This window comes from Anomaloglossus baeobatrachus, unplaced genomic scaffold, assembly GCF_048569485.1.
Source record: "Anomaloglossus baeobatrachus isolate aAnoBae1 unplaced genomic scaffold, aAnoBae1.hap1 Scaffold_45, whole genome shotgun sequence".
Lineage (NCBI taxonomy): Eukaryota > Metazoa > Chordata > Amphibia > Anura > Aromobatidae > Anomaloglossus > Anomaloglossus baeobatrachus.
Genome location: NW_027443837.1, coordinates 432,813 through 448,854, shown reverse-complemented (window position 1 = coordinate 448,854; position 16,042 = coordinate 432,813). Strand labels below are relative to the sequence as shown.

General features: G+C 50.1%; 1 pseudogene; it reads left to right on the top strand.

Moving 5' to 3' along the window:
* Positions 1-333: 333 nt before the first annotated feature.
* LOC142280256 (U2 spliceosomal RNA) lies at positions 334-540 on the top strand (annotated as a pseudogene).
* The last annotated feature ends 15,502 nt before the right edge of the window (positions 541-16,042 follow it).

Sequence of the window (16,042 nt, the reverse complement as noted above, 5' to 3'; positions counted from 1 at the left end):
GCAAAAAGCACCATTCTTCTTGTTTTTGCTCTGCAAAACAGCCTTTTCAAGGGTTGGCTTGGGTGACAAAATGTCTTCTGTAGGCGTGGGTTTGTCTCCCTCTCCCTAAGATGTGTCCGGTATAGGCCAGGGTGCCACTCAAGGCCGTAACCAATTCGGGTTATAGCTTCTCGGCCTTTTGGCTAAGATCAAGTGTAGTTTCGGAGGACGCTACCTTGGTCGGTACTGGAAGGTGCCTGGGATTGCACGTCTGCCGGCCTTGAGGAAGTGTGTGCGCCTTCTGGTGACACATAGCCCTCTTGTGCCTGGACGGTTCCCAGGCAACGGGAGGCGATCACCTTTGTTATTTTGAAGTCCTACTGATAAACAGAAAAAAAAAAAAATTAAATCTGTTCTTATCAGTTTAATATCTGATACGTCCCCTCTCTGGGGACCATATATTAAATGGATTTTTAGAACAAGGAGATGGAAAAAATCTTGCTCTGTCCACTGCACGCATTGACCTGGTATTGCAGTACCTCCAGGACCGGTGCACCCCTTCTTAACCCAGTTTCCAAAAGCAGAACTCAATTCACCTGATTCAAATGAGCCCCATTAGTGAATTGAAAGAAAGTAAAAACTTTATATGCACCTCAATTTGGCCAATTCACTTTTCACACTTTCACCCTTTTTTTTATCTTTCACACCTTTTACTTGCTTTATTGATGCAAAAAGCTGTGCCAAATAGCAAACTCATCTCCACTCAACTTGACCAACTCTGCTATGTCCCGTGCAGTATCTTATTCTCAGTCTTATCTAGATCATTTGCAATTGAATAGAATAGATCCCTTTTGGCTGCTTATGACTGTGTAAAATATGTAGTTTTTAGTGATGAGCGAGTACTAAAAAGCTCGGGTGCTCGAAGCTCGGGCCGAGCCTCCCAAGATACTCGTGTACTCGGCCCGAGCAACGAGCCCAATGTTATCCTATGGGAGACCCGAGTATTTTTGTGAAATGACCTCCCGGCAGCATGGAGAAACCCTAAAAATGTCACAAAAGTCTCAGAAGAGTGCTCAAATGACATGGCAACAGCATGGGGAAGACCCCTTGAAGCATTTATCACTCAAAAGTCACAGCTGTGAACAATTTTGTCCGCGTTTTACGCCATTTTTACGGACTCACCAGAAAACCTTCCAAAATGACCCCAAAATGATTTTTCATGGCGGAAATGTTAAGGGCACATACCCAATAGTGAGATAGATCTGGTGTATGTTACTTTTTGAGATCAATACATGAAAGATTTTACGTGAAAACATTGTGTGGCACTCCGATGTCCCTGAGAAGAGACGTACATGAAGGCCTCTTGAGTCTAATGTGCCCATTTTGAGGAAGTGAGTCTTTGTAGTATTTTCCTTTGCCAGGGCAGTCCTAAATTGTGAGGTTCACCAATGCCCCTGCATACAGACGTGCATGAGGGCCTCAAAACATTAAGTGTCCATTGTCAGGAAGTGGGTGTATTATAGTATAGCCCTTAGGCAGGGCAGCCAAAAATTGGGAGGCTCCACATTGTCCCTGGGTAGAGACGTGCATGATGGCCTTTAAACCTGAAGTGCCCATTGTAAGGAAGTGGGTCTATTTCAGTATAGCCCTTTGCCAGGGCAGCCAAAAATTGGGAGGCTCCACATTGTCCCTGGGTAGAGACGTGCATGAGGGCCTCAAAACATTAAGTGTCCATTTTAAGGAAGTGGGTGTATTTCAGTATAGCCCTTAGGCAGGGCAGCCAAAAATTGGGAGGCTCCACATTGTCCCTGGATAGAGACGTGCATGATGGCCTTTAAACCTGAAGTGCCCATTGTAAGGAAGTGGGTCTATTTCAGTATAGCCCTTTGCCAGGGCAGCCAAAAATTGGGAGGCTCCACATTGTCCCTGGGTAGAGACGTGCATGAGGGCCTCAAAACATTAAGTGTCCATTGTCAGGAAGTGGGTGTATTATAGTATAGCCCTTAGGCAGGGCAGCCAAAAATTGGGAGGCTCCACATTGTCCCTGGGTAGAGACGTGCATGATGGCCTTTAAACCTGAAGTGCCCATTGTAAGGAAGTGGGTCTATTTCAGTATAGCCCTTTGCCAGGGCAGCCAAAAATTGGGAGGCTCCACATTGTCCCTGGGTAGAGACGTGCATGAGGGCCTCAAAACATTAAGTGTCCATTTTAAGGAAGTGGGTGTATTTCAGTATAGCCCTTAGGCAGGGCAGCCAAAAATTGGGAGGCTACACGTTGTCCCTGGGTAGAGACGTGCATGAGGGCCTCAAAACATTGTTCCCATTGCAAAGGAGCGGGTCTCCTGTCGTTGTAATGTCCATTCTGCAAAGAATGGGCGAAAAAATTTACCACTGGGGGTATACCTGAAACAAAGACCTAACTATTGTAACGGTCATCATGATGGCGCATGAGGAGAAGGAGGAGCAGTCCAGCGATTATCCAAAGTCGAGAAGTGTACCCATGGGTGAGTGGAGGTACATGGCAAACTTTAAATTCCGCTCTCATTTGCTGGTGGTGTGGTGAAGTCTGGCCCAATCCAACCCTTGTTCATCTTTATCAGAGTCAGCCTGTCAGCATTTTCAGTTGACAGGCGGGTGCGTTTATCTGTAATGATTCCACCTGCGGCACTAAAAACACGCTCTGACAAAACGCTAGCAGCAGGGCAGGCCAGGACTTCCAAGGCGTAGAGAGCCAATTCATGCCACGTGTCCAGCTTGGATACCCAATAATTGTAAGGCACAGAGGAATGTCGGAGTACAGTTGTTCGATCTGCAAGGTACTCCTTCAGCATCTGGGCAAACTTAGGATTTCTTGTGGCACTACCCCGCACCTCAGGGGCTGTGGTACGTGAGGGGCTGAGAAAACTGTCCCACATCTTAAAGACTGTTCCCCTACCTCTGGCGGATTGGACTTGTGCCTCTCTCGGCTGTACGCCTCGGTTGTCCACTGATTCCTGACCTATGCCGCTAGCGTTTTGTGAGGGGAATGCTTTGCCTACTTCCGTGAGTATGGCCTTCCGAAACTGCTGCATTTTGGTTGACCTCTCATCCACGGGAATAAGAGACAAAAAGTTCTCCTTGTAGCGTGGGTCTAACAGTGTTACCAACCAGTAATGATTGTCGGCCAAGATGTTCTTAACGCGAGGGTCACGAGACAGGCAGCTTACCATAAAGTCAGCCATGTGCGCCAGACTCTTAACAGCCAGGACTTCAGTAGCCTGACCAACAAGATGACTGAACATGCTGTCCTCCTCCTCCTCCTCCTCCTCCTCCTCCTCATCTACCCTGTCCTCTGGCCAGCCACGCTGAATCGAGGATATGACTGGTGTGCATGTCATATCCTCAATTTGGCCGGAGAGTTGCTCCATGTCTTCATCCTCCTCCTCGTCATAGTCCTCCACTGCACGTTGTGATGAGACGAGGCTGGGCTGTGTGTTATCACCCACACCCACTACTGTTTCTTGCTGCAACTCATCGCGCTCCGCCTGCAATGCATCATGTTTGTTTTTCAAAAGGGACCGTTTTAGAAGGCAGAGTAGCGGTATGGTGACGCTAATAATGGCGTCATCACCACTCACCATCTTGGTGGAGTCCTCAAAGTTTTGGAGGATGGTACATAGGTCTGACATCCATCTCCACTCCTCAGGTGTTATGTGTGGAGTTTGACCCATTTCCCGACGGCTTAGGTGATGCAGGTACTCAACAACTGCCCTCTTCTGCTCACATATCCTGACCAACATGTGCAGAGTTGAATTCCAACGCGTGGGGACATCACACACCAGTCTGTGAGCCGGAAGATGCAAACGGCGCTGAAAGCCGGCAAGGCCGGCTGAAGCAGTAGGTGACTTTCGAAAATGTGCAGACAGGCGGCGAACTTTTACCAGCAGATCAGACAGCTCTGGGTATGACTTTATAAACCGCTGAACCACGAGGTTGAGCACATGGGCCACGCATGGAACATGTGTCAGCTGGCCTCGCCTCAAAGCCGCCACCAGGTTCCGGCCATTGTCACAAACGACCTTTCCTGGCTTTAGGTTCAGAGGTGTGAGCCAGTGATCTGCCTGCTGTTTCAGAGCTGTCCACAGCTCTTCTGCATTGTGGGGTTTGTCACCTATGCAGATTAGCTTCAGCACAGCCTGTTGCCGCTTCGCCGAGGCAGTGCTGCAGTGCTTCCAGCTTGTGACTGGTGTGGAGGGCACAGTGGATGAGGATGCGCAGGAGGAGGAGGAGGCTGAAGAGCATGACATTCCGGAGCTGTAGAGTGTGGGTGAAACACTGACTGAGGTAGGGCCTGCAAACCTTGGTGTGGGAAGGACGTGTTCCGTCCCTCGCTCAGACTGGGTCCCAGCTTCCACAATATTAACCCAGTGTGCCGTCAACGAGATGTAGCGGCCTTGCCCACAAGCACTTGTCCACGTGTCTGTGGTTAGGTGGACTTTGGGTGAAACAGCGTTGTTCAGGGCACGTGTGATGTTTTGTGACACGTGGTTATGCAACGCGGGGACGGCACACCGGGAGAAATAGTGGCGGCTGGGGACCGAGTAACGTGGGACAGCTGCCGCCATCAGGTCACGGAATGCTTCTGTCTCCACCAGCCTAAAAGGCAACATTTCCAGCGCAAGCAGTCGCGAAATGTTAGCATTTAGAACTGTGGCATGTGGGGTGTTGGCAGTGTATTTGCGCCTGCGTTCAAAGGTTTGCTGAATGGATAACTGAACGCTGCGCTGGGACAAGGACGTGCTTGATGATGGTGTTCTTTCTGCGTAGGCAACTGCAGGTGCAGGAGTGGAGGAGGCTTGTTCGCAGGCAGCATGGACAGAGGATTGGCTCGCATGCACAACCAGCGAAGACGTAGCAGTGACATCAGCAAGCACTGCTCCTCGACTCTGTTGTACTTCCCACAAAGTCGGGTGCTTGGCTGACATGTGCCTGATCATGCTGGTGGTGGTCAGGCTGCTAGTTTTGGTACCCCTGCTGATGCTGGCACGGCAGGTGTTGCAAATGGCCTTTTTTGAATCATCTGGATCCAACTTAAAAAACTGCCAGACTCGTGAAGACCTAACATTTGTACAGGCACCTTGTGTCGTCGTGTTGTTACGGGGAACGGTTGCCTGACTTCTGCCTGGGACCACCACCCTGCTTCTTACTGCCTGTTGTGATGCTACGCCTCCCTCCCCCTGTGCACTGCTGTCCTCGCTCTGCATATCCTCCTGCCAGGTTGGGTCAGTTACTGGATCATCCACCACGTCGTCTTCCTCTTCCGCACCCTGCTCCTCCTCCTGACTTGCTGACAATTGTGTCTCATCATCGTCCACCACTTGTTGAGACACGTTGCCAACTTCGTGAGAACGTGGCTGCTCAAATATTTGGCTATCTGTACAGACGATCTCCTCATGACCCACTTCAATATGAGCTGGCGAGAGGCCAGAATGTGTGAATGGAAACGTGAACAGCTCTTCCGAGTGTCCAAGTGTGGGATCATTAATGTCCGAGGAGGACGTGTACTCAGCCTGGTGGTAGGAAGGAGGATCAGGTTCAGAAATGTGCGGTGCAGTATCACGGCTACTGACACTTGACCGTGTGGAAGACAGAGTGTTTGTGGTGGTGCCAATCTGACTGGAAGCATTATCCGCTATCCAACTAACAACCTGTTGACACTGGTCTTGGTTCAAGAGCGGTGTACTGCTGCGGTCCCCAAGAATTTGGGACAGGACGTGCGAGCGACTAGATGTGGCCCTTTGTTGTGGCGAAATTAGAGCTTGCCCACGACCTCGGCCTCTGCCTGCACCACCATCACGTCCACTTCCTTGTTCCTTGCCAATGCCCTTGCGCATTTTGCAATGCTGTGCACTGCTGACGTGTATATTCACTACTTGTGCGTTATATCAAAGTTTCTGGAAATTGCACACCAGTGCACCTGTACGCTGCCACCAACAGGCACACACGTGCGGTTTTAAAAACCAAGCACGGACGCAATAATAACCTAACACAGGTTTTAGGAGCAAAAATTAAGAACTCTGACACTATCAGCCACTGCTGACTGACGTGTATTATACACTACACTTGTGCGTTATATAATAGTTTGGTAAACGCACACCAGTGCACCTGTACGCTGCCACCAACAGGCACACACGTGCGGTTTTAAAAACCAAGCACGGACGCAATAATAACCTAACACAGGTTTTAGGAGCAAAAATTAAGAACTCTGACACTATCAGCCACTGCTGACTGACGTGTATTATACACTACACTTGTGCGTTATATAATAGTTTGGTAAACGCACACCAGTGCACCTGTACGCTGCCACCAACAGGCACACACGTGCGGTTTTAAAAACCAAGCACGGACGCAATAATAACCTAACACAGGTTTTAGGAGCAAAAATTAAGAACTCTGACACTATCAGCCACTGCTGACTGACGTGTATTATACACTACACTTGTGCGTTATATAATAGTTTGGTAAACGCACACCAGTGCACCTGTACGCTGCCACCAACAGGCACACACGTGCGGTTTTAAAAACCAAGCACGGACGCAATAATAACCTAACACAGGTTTTAGGAGCAAAAATTAAGAACTCTGACACTATCAGCCACTGCTGACTGACGTGTATTATACACTACACTTGTGCGTTATATAATAGTTTGGTAAACGCACACCAGTGCACCTGTACGCTGCCACCAACAGGCACACACGTGCGGTTTTAAAAACCAAGCACGGACGCAATAATAACCTAACACAGGTTTTAGGAGCAAAAATTAAGAACTCTGACACTATCAGCCACTGCTGACTGACGTGTATTATACACTACACTTGTGCGTTATATAATAGTTTGGTAAACGCACACCAGTGCACCTGTACGCTGCCACCAACAGGCACACACGTGCGGTTTTAAAAACCAAGCACGGACGCAATAATAACCTAACACAGGTTTTAGGAGCAAAAATTAAGAACTCTGACACTATCAGCCACTGCTGACTGACGTGTATTATACACTACACTTGTGCGTTATATAATAGTTTGGTAAACGCACACCAGTGCACCTGTACGCTGCCACCAACAGGCACACACGTGCGGTTTTAAAAACCAAGCACGGACGCAATAATAACCTAACACAGGTTTTAGGAGCAAAAATTAAGAACTCTGACACTATCAGCCACTGCTGACTGACGTGTATTATACACTACACTTGTGCGTTATATAATAGTTTGGTAAACGCACACCAGTGCACCTGTACGCTGCCACCAACAGGCACACACGTGCGGTTTTAAAAACCAAGCACGGACGCAATAATAACCTACTAACAGGTTTTTTTGGGGAGCGACAATTACAGTACAGACAAGTCAGACACTATCTGGACTGTTTTACACTGTGTACACCAGCCCCAGATATGAAGGCTGGTATACGGTCACCACTACCCTGCCTGCCTGCCTGCCTGCCTGTATACTGCTACAATAGTCCTGACAAGGACTCTTTTGGTCACTAGCCTGTATTCAGACCTGGCTATACCCTGCCTGTATATAGCAACAATAGTCCTGAGAAGGACTCTGCTACTGTACTCCGACCTGGCTATACCCTGCCTGCCTGTATACAACTAGAATAGTCCTGAGAAGGACTTTTGGTCACACTGTTTGCAGCCCTGCAACTGAAAAAGCTATAAAGGGCCGCAAAGCTTTCCCTGAATCAGCGACACTCTCCCTACACTCACTGTCAGAATAGCTGTGAGCAGAGCACAGCGCGCCGGCCGATATAAAGGCTCGGTGACGCTGTGCAGGCCGGCCAATCACTGCAATTCCACAACTAACAGGGCTGTGGCATTGCAGTGGTCTGCCAGCCAATCCCTGCATGAGGGCTGGCTCTCAAAAGAGCGCCAACATGCAGAAATGAAGACCACGAGTAAAGCACGAGTATCGCGAGATTACTCGGTCCCCGCCGAGCAGCCCGAGTACAGTGATACTCGTGCGAGTACCGAGTAGTGACAAGCATGCTCGCTCATCACTAGTAGTTTTACTGGGCTGGGATGAGAGAATCCATTGAAGCATGGTGTAGGGATTGTGGTTCCTGTGTGCTAAGAAGAGAGGCTGGCACCAGCCAGAAAGCCCCATTGCAGCCAATAATCACTTAATAACTTTTTCAACTTGTCATCATATGGGAGGCCTTCCATTCCTTGTAGTAGTCTAGTTGCCCACCTTTGAACTGACTCTAACTTCTGAATGTCCTTATTAAAATGTGGAGCCCAAAACTGGTTCCCATATTCCAGATGTAGCCTTACAAGTGATTTATAGAGGTGTAACAATACGTTGGGATCACGGGATCTAATCTCCCTTTTTATACACCCTAAAATCTTGTCCCAAGCAGCATTCCATCAGCCTCTGGAAGGTTCCTGGCGCATTGCACAGCTCGAAGGGCATGCTTTTGAACTCGCAGAGACCCATAGGGGTGGCGAAGGCGGTCTTCTCCCGGTCTGCCTCAGCAATGGACACTTGCCAATAGTGACTAGTGAGATCAAGGGTAGAAAAATAATTTGCAGTTCTCAATGCAGCTAGCGATTCCTCAATACGGGGAGTGGTGCCGTCCTTCTTTTTTAACAGGATCAACAGAGCTGCCCAAAGGCTACAACTGTCACGGATAACCCCAGCCGCCTTCATGTTGCTCAACATGTCCTTGGTACACTGGCAATGTGAAGGTGGTATTGGCTTATAGCTCTCTTTGATGGGTGGGTGTGCACCTGTGGGGATGTGGTGTTGGACCCCTTTTATTCCCCCAAAATCTAGCGGGCTTCCCACCGGTAACCCGCTCCCCAGCTTGGATGGATGCTGAGGGAGCCCCTTTTGCCCGCAGGCTCTGGCCCTGGGAACTGTAGCCTTGGCGGTGACTGTGCTTCCCTCTACGGTGTGAGCTGTTGCCTTCAATCGGGTCTTGACTGCTGGGAAACCCTGGAGGTTCCTGTCGCTAACGGATTTGACCGGTTTTACGGCGACTCCTAGCCTGGTCGGGGTCCGTAGGCCCTGCCGGATGGTGCTGGCTTCTCTTCACTCCCCGATCTGGTACCGGCGGGCCACCGCCCATCCCCGGTCCGTACGGTTCACTCCAATCAGCCTCTCCTGCAGAAGGTCACCACCGTCTGCCAACCTTGCTGAGTGCCCGGGCCACACACCCGGACACGGTCAGTCTCCTCTCCTCTTCACTTCTCTAACTCCAAAACTGATCTCTAATCTGACTCCTTTTCCCGCCTCCAGGACTGTGAACTCCTCGGTGGGTGGGATCAACCGCCTGGCCCACCCCCTGGTGTGGACATCAGCCCCTGGAGGAAGGCAACTAGGATTTGTGTTTAGCTTCGGTGTGCCTAGCCGGAGTGTAGAGTGTGTTGGTGTAGTACCTGTGACGACCTGGCTTGTCCAGGGCGCCACATTCCCCTATAGTAAAATGCAGACCGTCCGCGGGCTGCCCGTCCATCACCGGTTTTATTTTCACAACTGAAAAAGAATAAAACGGTAAAACATGTAAAAGCATCATAAACATTTTACAACGGTACAGCTTCCGCTCTTCTCCCACCCAAACAACCTGGCCCTGATGCTGCCCCTAAGAAGCGGGCAGCACCCCTTGACCCCAGTCCAGCACCAAGTTGCCCGAGCGGGTTCTGTGTCTTTCAGGGGGCCCACGTCCAAGGGGACCCCTGAACCCCCGGAGGATCGCCACCGGTTACGGTAGTGGTGGGCCTAGGCCATCCCTTTCCTCCAGGCCCATCCTCCCAAATCAGCCTCTCCGGAGGCGGTAACGGTGTCAAGCCAACAAACATTTTTATTTACATTGCACTAAGTTTGTGGTTGCCCTGCAAGTTCTCGGGCTTGTCCGTAAGCAGTTCCTTACGCAATGGTTGCACAGTCCCTACGGGGACAACAGTTGCCGGCAATGGCCGGTTTAATCACGGTTCAATCAGGTAAACTTCTTTGGTTGATCATCTTTACTTATCATTTAAAACTTTCAAACTGGTACACTCAACACATAAAGCCCCCCCCTTTTAAAGAGTAGTTTCCCTGTACCTAAGTGGGGGTCTACCTAGGTTGGGGCGAGTGGACCTTCGGGGTCCGGTGTCAGTGGTGACAGGCAGTGGGGCAGAGGGAACAGTCAGTTCCTCCTCCCTGCTATCATGTGGGGCAGGCGGAGGCGTAGGGGAGCTGGGTACAGGTACATCCCTGGGCACTGGCTCGCGGTTAACCGTTTCCATCATTTCTTCATCCACGGGTTGTGGGAACAGTATCACTGGAAGGATCACCGCACCGTTTTGTGTAGGCCAGTCTGCTGGAAAATCACCCATCATGGTGTGGATTACCTCTTTTTCCTTCTCCACTGGACTGGGAACTGGAGCCTCATCCGCTACTCTCAATGCTGGTGGGCACTTCTTCAGGTGGTCTCGGGAAACCGTGGCCAAAGTCCCCCCCTGGTCACGGCTGATCTGGTAGGCCTTCCCATTCTCCCATCCTGTGGGCTGGACTACATACGGGGTTTTTTCCCATTGATCATCCAGCTTGTGGGCCCTTCTTTTCCGCTTCAGCACTACATCCCCAGGTTGGAAGGAACCGGCAGGCGCCTTCTTGTTGAAGCACTGCTCCTGTTGTCCCCGACTCCGGCACAAGTTCTTTTCAACATACTCCTGGACCTGTCGGTACTGTGTCCTCCGCCGAGTGTCCCATTCAGCTGTCGACAGGAGTGCTTCTGAAGCTTCCAAGCCCATTTCCAGATCCACTGGTAGCCGGCCGGGACGAGCTCTCATCAGGTATGCTGGAGTGCATTTCGTAGAGCTGGAAGGGATGTTGTTGTACATATCGACCAGGTCAGGTAGCTTCTCCAGCCACAGGTTCCGCTCTTCCAGTGGTAACGTCTTGAGGAGGCCCAGGACCAAGTGGTTCATCTTTTCACAAATGCCATTGGTTTGGGCGTGGTAAGGCGTGGTCCGGATTTTCTTGCAGCCGTACAACTGGCAGAATTCCTGGAATACCTCTGCTTCAAAGGCCGGACCCTGGTCGGTAAGCACCCTCTCCGGGTACCAATGCGGTCAACAGAAATAAGCCTGGAAAGCCTTAGCAGCGGTGCGGCCGGTTAAGTCCTTAACTGGGACAACCACCAGGAACCTCGAGTAGTGGTCTACGATGGTCAGAGCGTAGGTGTACCCACTTCGGCTGGGGGTGAGCTTTACATGGTCAAGGGCAACCAGCTCCAGCGGTTGGTGTGTAATGATCGGGTGTAGGGGTGCCTTCTGGCTGGCCTCGTCCTTCCTTCTCAATGCGCAAGGGCCACATTCTCGGCACCAGGCCTCCACAGATTCCCGCATTCCACTCCAATAGAACCGCTCTCTTAACAACATCTCTAGCTTCTTCCACCCGAAGTGCACTGCACCATCATGGTATGCTTGCAGGACGGTGGGCACGTTAGCCTGGGGAATCACCAGCTGGCGGATCTTCTCGTGAGTCTTTGGATTAATCAGCTCGCGATACAACTTCCCCTGGTGTAGGTATAGCCGGGTCCGTTCTTGCCACAGACGTTGGGCTTCGGCAGGGGCAGCAGGGTCTATCCCAGCAGAACCCTGTTCCACTAGAGTCTTGACCAGGCGGACAGCAGGTGCCTGGTCCTGAGCTTCCTGCCAGTCCTGTCGGGGCAGCGGATCCAGGTTCACCCGTTGTTGGTAGACGTGCACCTTCTCAGTGAATGGCCGGTGAAATGCAGGCAACTCGATCTCTTCGAGGTCATCATCCTCTGGCCCCTCTTCCGACAGGTGGGGCATCCGGGAGAGTGCATTGGCATTGACGTTGGTACGGCCGGCCCGGTACTTGATGGTGAAATCGTAGTTGGCTAACCTGGTCACCCACCGCTGCTCCAACGCGCCCAGCTTGGCCGTATCTAGATGGGTCAGCAGGTTATTGTCTGTGTACGCGGTGAACTTGGCTGCTGCCAGGTAATGGCGGAACCGCTCGGTGATAGCCCACACCAGTGCCAAGAGCTCAAGCTTGAAGGAGATGTAGTTCTCAGGGTTCCTCTCAGTCGGTCGGAGTTTTCGGCTAGCATAAGCTATTACCTTTTCCCTTCTGTCTTGGACCTGGGATAGAACAGCCCCCAAGCCCACATTGCTGGCGTCGGTGTAGAGGATGAATGGGCGGCTGTAGTCAGGGTACGCTAGGATTTCCTCTCCGGTCAGGGCTGTTCTCAGCTGGCGGAAGGATTCCTCATGCTTTTCTTCCCACACCAATGGGGCTACTAGGGATCTACCACCCTTGGTCTGTCCTACGAGGAGGTCTTGCATGGGGGCAGCCATCTTTGTGTACCCCTTAATGAAGCGACGGTAATATCCCACCAGGCCCAGAAACTGCCTCACTTCCCTCACTGTGGTCGGTCTCGGCCAGTCTTGGATGGCGGTGATCTTCTCGGGGTTGGGGGCGACACCTTCCGCACCAACCACATGTCCTAGGTACTGCACTCTGGGTTTCAGCAGATGACACTTTGAGGGCTTCAACTTCATCCCATACTTGGCAAGGGACGCGAACACCTCGGCTAGGTGCTCCAGGTGGGCTTCATACGTCTGTGAGTACACAATCACATCATCCAAGTACAGCAAAACGGTCCCATAGGCAGTCTTCTCTCGGTCTTCCGGTGCCACGGCCACCTGCCAGTACCCGCTGGTGAGGTCAAGGGTGGAGAAGTAGTTAGCGGTTCTCAGCGAGGCCAGGGACTCTTTGATGCGGGGCAGAGGGTAAGCATCCTTATGCGTTATCTGGTTAATCTTCCGGTAATCCACACACATCCGCATGGTGCCATCCTTCTTCTTAACCAGCACCAACGGAGCGGCCCAGGGACTACAGCTGTCCCTAATAACCCCTGCCTCCTTCATGTTCCTCAACATGTCTTTGGCGCATTGGTAGTGCGCAGGGGGAATAGGCCTGTATCTCTCTTTAATAGGGGAGTGTGTACCGGTAGGGATGTGGTGTTGAACCCCTTTAATCTGCCCAAAATCTAGAGGGTGCTTGCTAAAAACCCGCTCATACTCCTGTACCACCCGGTATACCCCTTCCTTGTGGTGTATGGGGATATCATCAGTGCCGACATGTAGCTCTCGATACCACTCGCCTAACTCCCCCAGGGATGAGTGGGAACCGGCAGCAGGCGGTGTGACCGGGGGAACGGCTTCATGGATCGTGTGGGGATCTAGAGTGAGCAATTTGGCAAGGGTAGCGTACCGGGTGGTGCATGAATGCACACATATTGGTTTTATAATCTTATTGTATTACTTTATATTCTTATTTCACTTGTGCATATCTCCACCATAATCCTGGCTAAGAAATATAGCTTTTTTTGGGGTACACAGGTAGTAAGGTCTTCTTTCTATTTCTTTAGGGGTGATATAGCCTGGTGGAACTCTAGACCTCTAACATTATATATGCACCCTTTTTCTTTATGGTTCTTGGACACCTTATAACATTCTTCCATACATATATATCTTTCTCATAAATTATAAATAATTAGGCATTTTTATATATTTTATTTACATTTTCATAAATAACTTTTTACAAAGCATGGGGGACATTCTCACATACATATAATTTTCATGTACGCATTCTGAAAATTTACGCATAAACCGTACACACTCCTTTTTGTAACAATTTCTATAACTCATTCGCTGAACTCTCATCCCGGATATTCATTCTTACACCGAATTTCCTGTTATAACACAACATTCATGATTTTTATTCAATTTATTTTTATTTTTTAGGTTTATTAGTAGTGATGAGCGAGTACTAAAAAGCTCGGGTGCTCGAAGCTCGGGCCGAGCCTCCCAAGATACTCGTGTACTCGGCCCGAGCACCGAGCCCAATGTTATCCTATGGGAGACCCGAGTATTTTTGTGAAATGACCACCGGCAGCATGTAGAAACCCTAAAAATGGCACAAAAGTCTCCGAAGAGTGCTCAAATGACATGGCAACAGCATGGGGAAGACCCCTTGAAGCATTTATCACTCAAAAGTCACAGCTGTGAATAATTTTGTCCGCGTTTTACGCCATTTTTACGGACTCACCAGAAAACCTTCCAAAATGACACCAAAATGATTTTTCATAGCGGAAATGTTAAGGGCACATACCCAATAGTGAGATAGAGCTAATGTATGTTACTTTTTGAGATCAATACATGAAAGATTTTACGTAAAACATTGTGTGGCACTCCGATGTCCCTGAGAAGAGACGTACATAAAGGCCTCTGAGTCTAATGTGCCCATTTTGAGGAACTGAGTCTTTGTAGTATTTTCCTTTGCCAGGGCAGTCCAAAATTGTGAGGTTCACCAATGCCCCTGCATACAGACGTGCATGATGGCCTGTAAACCTGAAGTGCCCATTGTAAGGAAGTGGGTCTATTGTAGTATAGCCCTTAGGCAGGGCAGCCAAAAATTGGGAGGCTCCACGTTGTCCCTGGATAGAGACGTGCATGAGGGCCTGTAAACCTGAAGTGCCCATTGGAAGGAAGTGGGTCTTTTGTAGTATAGCCCTTTGGCAGGGCAGCCAAAAATTGGGAGGCTCCACGTTGTCCCTGGATAGAGACGTGCATGAGGGCCTGTAAACCTGAAGTGCCCATTGGAAGGAAGTGGGTCTTTTGTAGTATAGCCCTTTGGCAGGGCAGCCAATAATTGGGAGGCTCCACGTTGTCCCTGGATAGAGACATGCATGAGGGCCTCAAAACATTAAGTGTCCATTGTCAGGAAGTGGGTGTATTATAGTATAGCCCTTAGGCAGGGCAGCCAAAAATTGGGAGGCTCCACGTTGTCCCTGGATAGAGACGTGCATGAGGGCCTGTAAACCTGAAGTGCCCATTGGAAGGAAGTGGGTCTTTTGTAGTATAGCCCTTTGGCAGGGCAGCCAAAAATTGGGAGGCTCCACGTTGTCCCTGGATAGAGACGTGCATGAGGGCCTCAAAACATTAAGTGTCCATTGTCAGGAAGTGGGTGTATTATAGTATAGCCCTTTGGCAGGGCAGCCAAAAATTGGGAGGCTCCACGTTGTCCCTGGATAGAGACGTGCATGAGGGCCTCAAAACATTAAGTGTCCATTGTCAGGAAGTGGGTGTATTATAGTATAGCCCTTAGGCAGGGCAGCCAAAAATTGGGAGGCTCCACGTTGTCCCTGGATAGAGACGTGCATGAGGGCCTCAAAACATTAAGTGTCCATTGTCAGGAAGTGGGTCTTTTGTAGTATAGCCCTTTGGCAGGGCAGCCAAAAATTGGGAGGCTCCACGTTGTCCCTGGATAGAGACGTGCATGAGGGCCTCAAAACATTAAGTGTCCATTGTCAGGAAGTGGGTGTATTATAGTATAGCCCTTAGGCAGGGCAGCCAAAAATTGGGAGGCTCCACGTTGTCCCTGGATAGAGACGTGCATGAGGGCCTCAAAACATTAAGTGTCCATTGTCAGGAAGTGGGTCTTTTGTAGTATAGCCCTTTGGCAGGGCAGCCAAAAATTGGGAGGCTCCACGTTGTCCCTGGATAGAGACGTGCATGAGGGCCTCAAAACATTAAGTGTCCATTGTCAGGAAGTGGGTGTATTATAGTATAGCCCTTTGGCAGGGCAGCCAAAAATTGGGAGGCTCCACGTTGTCCCTGCATAGAGACGTGCATGAGGGCCTCAAAACATTGTTCCCATTGCAAAGGAGCGGGTCTCCTGTCGTTGTAATGTCCATTCTGCAAAGAATGGGCGAAAAAATTTACCACTGGGGGTATACCTGAAACAAAGGCCTAACTCTTGTAACGGTCATCATGGTGGCGCATGAGGAGAAGGAGGAGCAGTCCAGCGATTATCCAAAGTCCAGAAGTGTGTACCCATGGGTGACTGGAGGTACATGGCAAATTCCCGTTACAAACTTTAAATTCCGCTCTCATTTGCTGGTGGTGTGGTGAAGTCTGGCCCAATCCAACCCTTGTTCATCTTGATCAGAGTCAGCCTGTCAGCATTTTCAGTTGACAGGCGGGTGCGTTTATCTGTAATGATT